General features: G+C 35.8%; 1 protein-coding gene across 3 annotated transcripts in view; it reads left to right on the top strand.

Annotated features, from left to right (window-relative positions):
- LOC145670913 (uncharacterized) overlaps positions 1-11,802 on the top strand; it is a 111,363-nt gene that overhangs the window by 15,860 nt on the left and 83,701 nt on the right. The window contains exon 1 of one of the 3 annotated variants that reach the window (XM_081739546.1): positions 10,932-11,229. The exons of 1 other annotated variant lie outside the window; for it this stretch is intronic. The gene's annotated coding sequence lies outside the window, so the exon portion shown is untranslated. Of the gene's footprint in view, positions 1-10,931; positions 11,230-11,441; positions 11,547-11,802 lie in introns of those variants that run through there. One more of the 3 variants, XM_081739547.1, reaches the window with a different exon arrangement.

The raw sequence follows: 11,802 nt of genomic DNA, 5'->3' as shown, positions 1-11,802 counted from the left end.
CGCGCCTTTGGTGTGGGAGACCCGGGTTCGATTCCCTGCGGGAGCTCATGTGGTTCGGATTCCACGTTAATCAGTAGGTCCCGTCTCATATAGTCTCGCTGCTGAAAGGGACTTTAAACTCCAAATCAACTCTTGTAGTGTGATAAAGAAGAATCTGCTCTGGAATCGGAGCCTTAGAATTGACTACAGGTGTTGAATAAGATTGAAATCTCGGGATTGGGTGGGTCAAGGAAGATGTTGTAGGTCATCTACATGTTCATGAATCCAAGCTTCTGCGGTTATCTATGGTGTATTGGAATCGATGCCAGATTAAGACAATTGAGAAAAACCTACATTTACATATGCAAAATCGGAAGTAACTATTCTATCAGGCCTTGTTTCCATTTTGTACTAATAAAAACACTATCACGTAACAGTTTCAACACAATAACTGTGTCTTCATCAGACTTCCACTCCTTCTCCCCAGCCTGCTAACCACTTAACAAATGATGGAAAAAGTAATGAAAAAATAAAAGATCGTGAAAACGAATGAAAGATTTACTTCGCCATAATATGCTGATTCAAATTTCGGCTTCCTGCTGCTACGTTATCACGTCTTGTTACGGTGCTGATAGTAAAAGCGCAGAAAACATTTGAATCGTTGAGTTCGAAAACCGGTCATTTCCATCAAAGCTAATTTGAGAGGAGTAACAAACAAAACTAAATTAATCAATATGCATCTCACATATTGCTGTCATTTTTTGACCGTAGAACTTACATTTTTCTACTTTCTAAAAATGAAAATAACCCTATATGTCAGATACATATTGATTAAGTTAGTTTTGTTTGTCACGTCTCTCAAATTAGCAACGATGGAGATGACCGGTTTTCGAACTCAACGATTCAATTATAGAAGAACGGGTGAAATCTAAAGCAGTGATATTGATGCACAACAGTTACATGAGCAAATTACTGACTGCATAATATTGCTCTCAACTTGCTCTGCAAAAATTTGAAGTCTGATAAGTATGGAGATGAGAGTATTTCCCAAGACGCGAATAGCTATTAAAAAGTGCTAACCATTCCTGTTTTCATTAGCACCTGTAAAAAATCATTCATCAAATTAAAACTAATTCTATCGTGCTTAAGAGTATTCATAAGTCAAGACAACGATTTTGTTCTACAACTGTTGGAAGACAAGAACTTGTAGAAATGAAATTTGAAGACATTGTACACAAGTTTGGTAAGAGTTAAGGCAAGAAAAATAACACACTGCAAATTGGTATGGAAAGAATATGCTAATCACAATCATACTTAAAAATAAAATATGATTAAAACAATCTTCAATCATTTTAAAGTTTTAGATGCTGCACAAAGATTGTGGTCAGCTAAATAAAATATTTTGAATTACTTTTTTTTTTTTTTTTTTGTTGGTCTATAGTCCAGTCAAATCAAGTTTAACAAAGAATAGAAAGGAAAAAATTAGAACTGAAATAATATAAGTGTAGGGCTGGGGAAAGGAATAGAAAAGTAGAGGTTCAATTTTCTTGCTTGCCATACGCGCTGTGAACGGTAGATACGCCACTGACATTTTAAAACTAACCGAAAAATTACAAATATTCTGATGGACGACGATAGGAACTAGCACGGCATAAAAAAACAAGAGGATCTCCAAAGAAATACGACGTCTGATTTTTTTATTTAAAAAAAAAGGGGGGACGAGAAATGAACAATAGTGCCAATGCGATATCTAAAACAGTATATATGAAATTTTGCGAGGAAACGTGGAAAAAAACATTACAGAAGATACAAGAAATTTCAAAAGCAAATTAACAATTGAAACAATTGAACACAACATGGAGCTTAAGAAGACGACAGCTTTGTATATTCCAAATTATGCATATTAAATCCAGATAAGTATATCTTCACTAGTGATCTCAAACGGGTCGGGTAGGGTCAGCTTGGGTCGGGTTGTTGGGTCAGGCTACTCGGGTCGGGTTGTCGGGTCAGTCAATTCGGGTCACGGGTCGGGTCGGGTCGGTCTTCAGCCCGACCCGACCCGACCCGTTGAGAGCACTAATCTTCACCCATGCACCATTATCTGATTCAAGTTTCTTCGTACAGCGATTCGGTATACTTATTTTCTCTCCATGGAATGTAACAAATGCCTTCTTTCCATATACTGTTGCTATTATCTTGCAGTCAATTATTCTGTACGGTACACCAATTTCTAAATCTCTCGTGTTAGTAGAAGATACTAATGTCATGGTATTAAGCTTAGCTGAGAGATCCAAAGAAGAAGAAGACCACCTTTCTTCACACCTAGTGAAGAGCAGGTAACAGAATGCTCTAAACACACACCACACACACACACATACATATTCGTGCCATATGTCACATGGTGTCATCACTTATTCTTCGTTACTTTCTTCCCATAACTTCACTTTCCATGTCAGATTACGTCATCATCACGTGACCCCTCCCGCTATCCACCTCCCTGCCATACAACATCAAGTCTTTGTATAATACTGCTGACTGAGTGTAATTTAATGGTCAAAGTCCACTGATGACCCCGGTGAAATTTGAGAGGTCAGTGCTTCTCCTCTTCTACTACAGAGAGAAACATTACAGTAAAAGATGGCAGGAGAGTCAGGTAAACAGTGTTGGCAGAACATAATCATAGATCCACGAATAGCATGACTTCAAAATAATCTATAACGCTATCGGTGTTGTTTACCTGTCTTTCTCAACGCCAGGTTTCCTGACTGTTCCTCTTCCTCCCCGTGTGGTTTGCAGAGAAGGCGAGCAACCAATCCATAAGTCTTGAACCACATAACCGATCTCGATCATATTTTCCACATAGATGAAGTTCGGGACTGGGATTTTTTTTTTTTTTTTTTATCTTTTCATGTTGATGGTAGAACTTAAAAGAGGGGAGGATATACCGGTATATATAAATGAAAGTGACTATCTTGGTGACTTAACAACTCTTGAATCACCCGACCGATTCGATCAATTTTGCCATCTAGATGAGAGTTCGGATCTAGGATGATTTTTATTATTTCACTTTGACGATGCAATTTAGAGGAGGGAGAGGGGGAGATATTTAGAAATGATCAAAACTGAAAGTGACCACCTTCATATCTTAGTAACCTGTGAACCGCCCAACCGGTCTCGATCAAAATTTTCAACATAGATGAGGTTCGGGTATAGAATGGTTTGTATCATTTCACTTTGATGCTATAAATTAGGGGAGGGGAAGGAGAGATTTTAAAATGATCGAAAATGACCTATATTAGGTTTTGGGATCGTTGAGACGAACAGTGACACTTCCGATGCAGTTTAAATCCAAATTCAGTTCTTTATATCTAAAATTAAACGTATTCTCCCCCGTGCGAAGAACGGGCAATCTGCTAGTAATAATAATAATAATAATAATAATAATAATAATAATAATAATAATAATAATAATAATAATAATAATAATAATAAAATTCTTCTATTATTCTTGTATGTTTTACTATTCCTTAGGGACCATAAATCTTCAGTGTATTTCTCATTATTTAAAGAGCATTTTACTAACTGTGACATAATCATCTCTTTTGTAGAGAACAATGCACAGGTATTAAACATTAAATATTTACGATCCTTCTTGAAATGCTCATACATTATTATGAGACGTAAGTATCATTTTCGTGATTTGTTAGAGTCCTGCACGAACATTTGCATTTTAACTGTAAAAAAGCCAAAACTTACCTAGGTAATTTTTGTTTTGCTTCTTCTAGTCTTGTTGCGGAGTGTTCTGTTGAATGTCCGAAATTATGAATGCAACAGAAGAAACTTTTCACCAGAACAAAGATCACAAGAAAGTTATAGCTTTCTGAGTAATGTTGGAAGTGACTGATAGCCTCGCAAGCGTTTGATGTTGTTTTCCTACGAAATGGATCTTTGGAACGATTCTGTGCTAAAATCACAGTCGCGAAATAGTAATTGTCGGTCCAATACGTGTGCCGGATGTTTTCTTTTCCTTCTTAATGTCCTTTTTTCTTTTCCTTTCAGAACAAATCACAAAGACACTGTATTTATACACGATCTAAAGCAGTGGTTCTGAATCTAATTCCTATCATAACTCCCATTTTATTACGTCCTCTTACCAGTGACCCCCTTTATAATATCTGGTTTGTAGTAAGCTTGTGTGGGATTTTTGATACTGTACCCCAGAGTTTCCCAACCTTTTTCAACTTGCGGCACACTACAAGTGTAACTTGGATTCTCGCGGCACACTCATATATATATAGCTATTATTATTATTATTATTATTATTATTATTATTATTATTATTATTATTATTATTATTATTTGTATATATGAAATACCGTGATATTTTTTTTCTGTGATTAGGCCTACTGATCTTCTCACAGAGAAGAAAGCTTGATGACTGATTCTCCTCTGTGGTAAATCATTATGCTTATTGTTCATTCTAATATAAAAATAGTAAACAATTGCAGTGAAATATAGGACACGGGTTTTTTAAAAATCCACTTTCTCTTTCGAAAACTGTATCCAACCTTTCAGTAAAAAGGAAGATCACTAAATAACGAACCATTAAACAAATCTCTTGTACTTTTAAAACACAAATGTAGGTAAATTTTAAGCATGTTTGCTTTGTCAAAAGGATTGAATGATATTTTAAAATTTCAAGTTACGAAATAAACTGCAACAACAATGAAGCAAAAATGGTCATGACAATGACAACAAAAACTTTTCTCAACGTTAAAAATGTAGAGAAAAGTAACACAGTATGAAACCTTTGTAGATTCATAGTAGAGGTTCATAGTAATGTGAAATACAAATACACAGTTTTCCCTATGTCTTGGAATTTGATTCCTGTAGAATTAACAATTTTGTTTCGATTTCCTCGCAGCACACCAGCGACCTATTCGCGGCACACCAGTGTGCCGCGGCACACCGGTTGGGAAACGCTGCTGTACCCATTGCTAAAATTTCACGATATCCATTTATTTCTATAATAGAAGAATTCATTTCTTTCATACAGTGGATATAGTAACTTCCCTTAAAGCGAATGGATTAAAATCACATTTGGTTAGTTCATTCTTATTACAAATATTGAATCCGATCCGTCATACTGTTTCAAAATAGAAGCTATTTGAACATTTTAAAACTTCATAACTCCCTTAATTTTGGGTCATTTATGATAAAAAAAAATAAATAAAGTGATTCCTTATGTTGGTATTAAAAACGTGTACAGTTGTTTTATAAATTATTGAGTAATTATTTTAAATTACTTGATAATGTTCGTCACGAAGATCGAACCGGCAATCACACCATGCTGAGTTATCTCACTAGCTTTCAATTTAATTGTATTTCAATATGCAGGTTTTGTTGCATTTGTATTTTTCTGGCATTTCAATATGCAGTTCTCATTAGTTTCATATCGTACCTCATTCATTTAAATTGATTTTTATACAACCCCGTACCTGCTGAAAATGTTTAGTAGACCTATTTTTTTTTGTTGTTCTTAATAGGAATTATGTATAAAAATAAAAAATATGCTTATCAGAACAAAATTCAAAATAATATTTAAAAATATTTTCCGGTATTAGATTCTAATTATATTTCTCTCTTCCTCTTATCTTCGCGACCCAAATGAAACCCTCTCGTGACTTCCGTAAGGGTCGCGACCTCCAGATTGAAAAACCCTGATCCAGAGAACTATGGTATATTGACCAAACCTTGGTATAGGTGTAGATCTTGACTTGTGTAAGTAAGGATGTGAAATATAGTCTTATGTACGAGGGTATTTCCGAAAGTTTCGTTCAAACTATGGAGGGGAAGGAGAGGATCATTGATGGACAGTATATTAAAACATCACGACAAAGAAGTTATCTGAGGATCGTAGTGCATGTCAACTTTTCAATTATCGGCAAGTGACCTGTCAGTAGTTGTAGTACAAAGTTATGATGATGAAGATGATACTAGTAAATTGGAGAATAACAGTAATGGTATACAGTGTTGAATTCAGATTTTTGTACAAGGGGCAATAAAAATTTAAGGGGTACATTGAAAAAACACTTCCAGATTTGGTTTGGAAAAGCCATTCTAATTTTTTTTAAAGAATTTCCTTAGTCCCACCAGGCGAATGCCGGGAGAATGCATAAAAAGTACAAAACACAAAAATCTTTCTTTAGAAACCAGCGTAAAAAACCCCTCACATTACACCTCCATGTGAGAGACTCTCTTTTTCGACTTTTTGCCTTTCTCCCTTGCTCCCAAAGTCCAAGAAAGCTTCTAAAACAGCACATATCGAAACCTACGCAATATATATGTGAAGAATGAGTCAGGAGGATGAAGGGTAATTTCAACCTTGTTCGGGGCGGTTTTGTTTTGTTTACCAAGGAGTCCTTACTATAGTGCTTCACTTCCCAACTTTTTTATATAATCATTTAATGACAATCGTATCTCTCCTTCTTCTCTTCGTTCTATCTTTACAAAAAGACCAACATGTTGTCATTTTTCTTTAACTAATGTTGATAAAGCGTTTGTGTGCATCTGTATCTAGTTTCGAAGTTTTATTATTATTATTATTATTATTATTATTATTATTATTATTATTATTATTATTATTATTATTATTATTATTATTATTATTATTTAACTTCGACTTTATATGAGAACACGGTTTGCTAATTAGAACAATTGGGTTGGGCAAAAGAAGAAACTAATTTTCATTTTTTTAAAAAAATCTTTGCTTTTAAGACTCAATTGTTTCTGAAAAAAAAATAAACAGAAAAGAACAAATATTTCAATCCATGTGTATATATATTCTAGGAGGACGGATATATATTCTAGGAGGCTCAGCGCCCCTTGAACATGCCTGAATTCAACACTGATGGTGTACGAAGAAAATATATATAATAATGAGTTCTGAAAACAACAAGAATTTAATCTATCAGTTCTTGTAGTGAGAGCACAACTTTTTATAAGGAACAGTCAACACCTACCGAGTTCCCGTTTGTGAAAAACATTAGTAAATTGATTTTAAAAAATAGTTATTATAATTCAAGCGGCATTTACTTAATTGTTTATCTGAAATTAAAGCTTTACAGGCTTATTCCATGTAAAGGGTGTCCCCTAAAAAACGCAACTTTTGAAATGTCCGCCATTTCTGTTCAAGTAAGTTGGCAGCACTGAATGTTATACGATTTTCATCTGTTATCTTTGGGTTATGGATATACTAAGGATGTTATAAAATAGAGGATCTGCCCATACAACAAAGTCGTGAAGCCATACGTCACAGCTTCACCACACCTACTCTGCCCACTCCGCGCCACTAAGATCGCAATGTTTCGGGCCAACAATCATGGCGGAAACGAGAATAGCCAATCAGACGTGCAGGCTTGGACGATGCTCAGTTGTTTTTTTGACTTCATTGAGATCATATGATGAAGATATGTATGGACAGATCCTCTATTTTATAACATCCTTGGGATATACCACATTGACTTGAGACCTAGTGTTCCGTTCCAAGCGCTGCTATCGGCTGAAGGAATTCCACTCCCTTTCGCTAAGGCTCTCTCGCTTAGCAACAGCTGGACCCTTATTAGCTCAACGCGTGGGTGTGTCGAGGGGTTAAACTTTAGTTCACATTTTTGCCACGGATCAAGACATTTTGGCAGCATTATAGTAGTCACGGAGTACCGAAAAGCTCATGATCGTTATCGCCAAGCATTCACTAGTCTCTACATAATATTCACAACATTTTCAGTATGACAACACGGTGTTCCATCGTGAAGCGCTCCATTCCTACCCGTACAGAAAACGGATGACAATCGCGCACTGTTTGGCGCTCCGTGACTCCTAACCACAAAGACAACAGATGAAAGTCGTGTAACGTTCAGTGTTGCCAACTTACTAGAACAGAAATGACAGGCATTTCAAAAGTTGAGTGCTTTGTGGGACACCTTTTTATTTGTGTTCTAAATAGCAATTAGTGAAAATTTGAACAAGTCCACGCTCCAATATTGGAGCCAATAGTCGCCCTTACCTCCCTTCTCGTGGATCCACCAGTGCTGGTAGTTTTGTTTTGTTTCCAAGTGAAGTTTTTGCAGTATTTATTCAAGTTGTTAGATAATCATTCACTCGCCGTGAGAAGAAATAAGAAACACTCTTGAAAAGCCGAATCACCGTCAATAGAAGTAAGTTTTATTCAATTACAGACGTGTTCAAATTATTAGGCTCAGTCTCGAAAAATGCAAAGTTGATGTAGGAGTTCTAATTTCAGAGTTCTAGAACATTTAATATAATGGTTAAACCACCAATATAGGATCCTTCATTACTTTATTGTACAGTTGAAGTGGTGATATCTCTGTTGAACAGCAGATGGATTAGTGCGGAGGAAAATAGTGAAAGTTGTGTTTCAGTTGTAGATAGCTATTGTGGTTCCTATCAACAAGTTACAGTCTGAAGTGTTGTGGTTGCTGTTGTAAGAAGTTACAACATTCAAAGCGTTCAACAGTTCGAATGGGCCAGTTTAAAATGATCGTGACGTGTTTCGTGAATCAATCTTTTATTTTGTAAAGTCCTGTAATCGCAGCGTAATGGGAAAAGCAAAAGGACTTTCTCCGCGTAAAGTGGAAGTTAACAAAATACTTCTGGTGGAAGGAAGATAGACACGGCGACATATTGCTAGTAGAGTTGGGATAGAACAAAAATCTGTGGATAGAATCTTTGATGGAATGAACAAGAGCCAAAATAGGGTTGAGAAGTGTGAACGACAACCAAAGCTATAGCTAAGAGGTATCAGGAAACTAAAAAGATTGGCTCTGGGAAACAGAAGTGCAACTTCTAAGAGACTTAAGCATTAAAATGGCTAAGTATGGCTCAGACATTTGGCCTGAAAGTGTTCGAAGGATTCTTTGTGCTGAGGGAATAAAAGCACACGGTCAAGAAAGAAAACAAAAATTAGAGTCTACTCCAATCATGGTAAAGAAGCACCTCGAATGGGCACGAGACCTAGAATATTGGATTGCTGACAATTGGAGAATAGCGTGTTTCAGTGATGAATCATGTGTCTTCGTGTCCGATGAATGTTCACAATATGTGCGACGTCGACCTGGGAGAAGTTCAAGTTGGAATATCTTTAATAAGTAGTGAAGCATCTTACTTTAGTCATGGTCTGGGCTGTGATCTCTGTCTTCGGGTCTGGAAGGCTGTATATAGTAGAGAGAACAATGAAATACGACCAATACCTACAAGTTCTTCAAGAAGAATTGCTTTCTTAGATTGCAGTCTGGTTTGATAATGTACAATTCATCTTTATGTATGATGAAGCCCCATGCCACCGTGCCAGAGCTGTGACAAAATTCTTTCAGGATAACGAAATTGGTGTTCTTCCGTGGCCGAGCACTAGCCCTGATATGAATCGATTGAAAACCTTTGGAGCTTCATGAAGGAGCACATTACAACCAAACATCAATTGACCGAGGAGATCAACAATTTGTGGTATCATGATGCTGAATTGAAGGCAAAATGTGCTATACTAGTACGTAGGATGCCACACAGGATAGAAGACTTAATAAAGAATAAGGGATTTCATACGAAATATTTATCTTTGTGTCAGATATCATTTTCTTGTAAGTATTCCATTTCACTTTTCGTTTCCAATTTGTATATACACATTGTATAGTGATTATATTTGAATGTCATGTACGCATTTGTTTTATTGATACTTGAAAAGCATATGCCACACCCAGTAGAAATTAAGACAGAGTTACAAGGTAGTAAGTTGGACTAAGTTCGAACGTATTTTCTCACGTAATATTTATTGTAAGAACAGTAAAATAGTAAGAAACTGAATGTTGAGTCTAATAATTTGAACACGTCTTTACACTATCGTCTATTTAACGTAACTGGATCATACAATTTCCTACTGTAGTAATCTTATAACATATACAGTTCTGTATTATCATTAGTAGAGACCGGATGTTTAGGCACTAAAAACCTGGAAAATAGGCACCTAATATCTAAAAAAAAAAAAATAGGCACTAAAATGTAACTCGAAATAATGAAGGTAAGTAATACTTAATACAACTAAAAATAGTTTCAAGTCATAGATAACGTTTAAAAATATATAAATATACCTGTCTTTTTCTTTCTTTTTTGAATAAACTGAAAGTTAGCAAATGATAAAAATATCATTAGGTGCACTAAAAATCTAGAAATTAGAAAAAGAATATGCCTGTGAAGAATTATTTAAAATGATAGATTGAATATCTCGATTTAGTTGAATGCATACCCCTTCATTCAGTACTGCTGTTGCCCAAGCTTTGTATTAGTATGGTAGGAATTGAGTAATATTTCCTTTTAGGTACTCTTAAAGCCATCGTGCACTTTAATACAATGCGTGTGTGTGTGGGGGGGGGGGTGAGGTATTTAAACGTTATGATATATTTTTCCAATAAAGACTTATTTTGAAGAAAATGCATAAAATAGGCAATATTAGGCACTAAAGCAATTATTTAGACAGTAAGGGGCAAAATACGCAAAATAAAATTGGCTTAAATCGAAACTATAACTCCCTATATAAACTTCAAAATATTAATTTTGATCATATCTTTAATATTAAAGAACAGACATTTTGCCTAACACCCGGTCTCTAATCATTAGTATTAATACGAGTTCCGGAGCAGTCACTGGAATCACTTCTTTAATGGTAAATAAAAGCGCGTGAACGAATTCTTCGCAAACAAGTAGCGTGTGAGTCATTTTCAGGGTGCGCATGTCTGTCGTTTTGTGATCCAAAGTCCCTTATATTGTTTCGTTTTCTTTCTCTCTTTCCCCCTTTACTTTCCTTTTTGCTCTTTGTTCCATGTTTTCTCTCCCTCCCCCCACCGAACCTCGTCTTACGCGACTGTAGTTAGTTTTCCCGTGACTTGATGGGTGTCGGGTTGATAGATTACTTGTAGAAGAGTTTGATCACGCTAACTAGAAGGGAACCCACAAACTGATAAGCTTGGTCATAGTTGTGGAGCAATCTAGGCAGCAACTTTCTACGTATTCATTTTTTTATGATTTACGTGTTTTTTGCTTATTACCGGTAGTTTTTTTTTTTTCTACGAAGTTGCTCGCATGCAGGAAGACCAAGGGGACGAACCTCGCTCCGCCGTCGCACGGATATCAGACGACTCATCAAGGAACGTCCATCCTTTTTGCATGTCGCTGAAGATAATGGTATGGTTTTTCTTTTACAAAACTTCTGCCCAACAATTTATGTGATTTTGTCTTTCTTTCTCATTTTGTCATGCACCTACCATGTTTCCTTTTTTTATTTATTGTCTTATATGTTTCATTCTTTTTTTTTTCTTCCTCAACCCTTCCATTAAGTCTAATTGGATGTTGGCTTCCATTTAGCGTTGTCTGTTTGTGTCTCCCACAGTCTTTGTCTTTCTCCCGCGCTGACTGGTATTGTTCATTTGCTGCCAACGCACTCTAGCGGCAATTTGTGTTAAAACTCTTTTGTAGTAGTAGCAATGAAGGGTTCACGCTCGGTATGTAAAATTACATCTCTATAGCTGTTTTACAAATGTTTGCAGTGGCTTTTTTCCTTTCTTTTCTTTCCTTCTATGATTTTTTTCTTATTAGCGTGCGTTGGGATGAAAGGAAAATGATATTATCTAAAAGATGAATAAAGTAGAACTGTGGTTTATTTGATCCGATAAGCGTTCTTTTAAAACTCTTATAAAGCACGTAATCGCTGGTTATGAATCTTTAACGATCACAATTCGTGATATTTAGGTCTATGCG

Source organism: Thermobia domestica, chromosome 2 (assembly GCF_964235325.1).
Source record: "Thermobia domestica chromosome 2, izTheDome1.hap1.1, whole genome shotgun sequence".
In the NCBI taxonomy this organism is placed as follows: domain Eukaryota; kingdom Metazoa; phylum Arthropoda; class Insecta; order Zygentoma; family Lepismatidae; genus Thermobia; species Thermobia domestica.
This window is presented reverse-complemented; position numbering and strand designations above follow the sequence as displayed.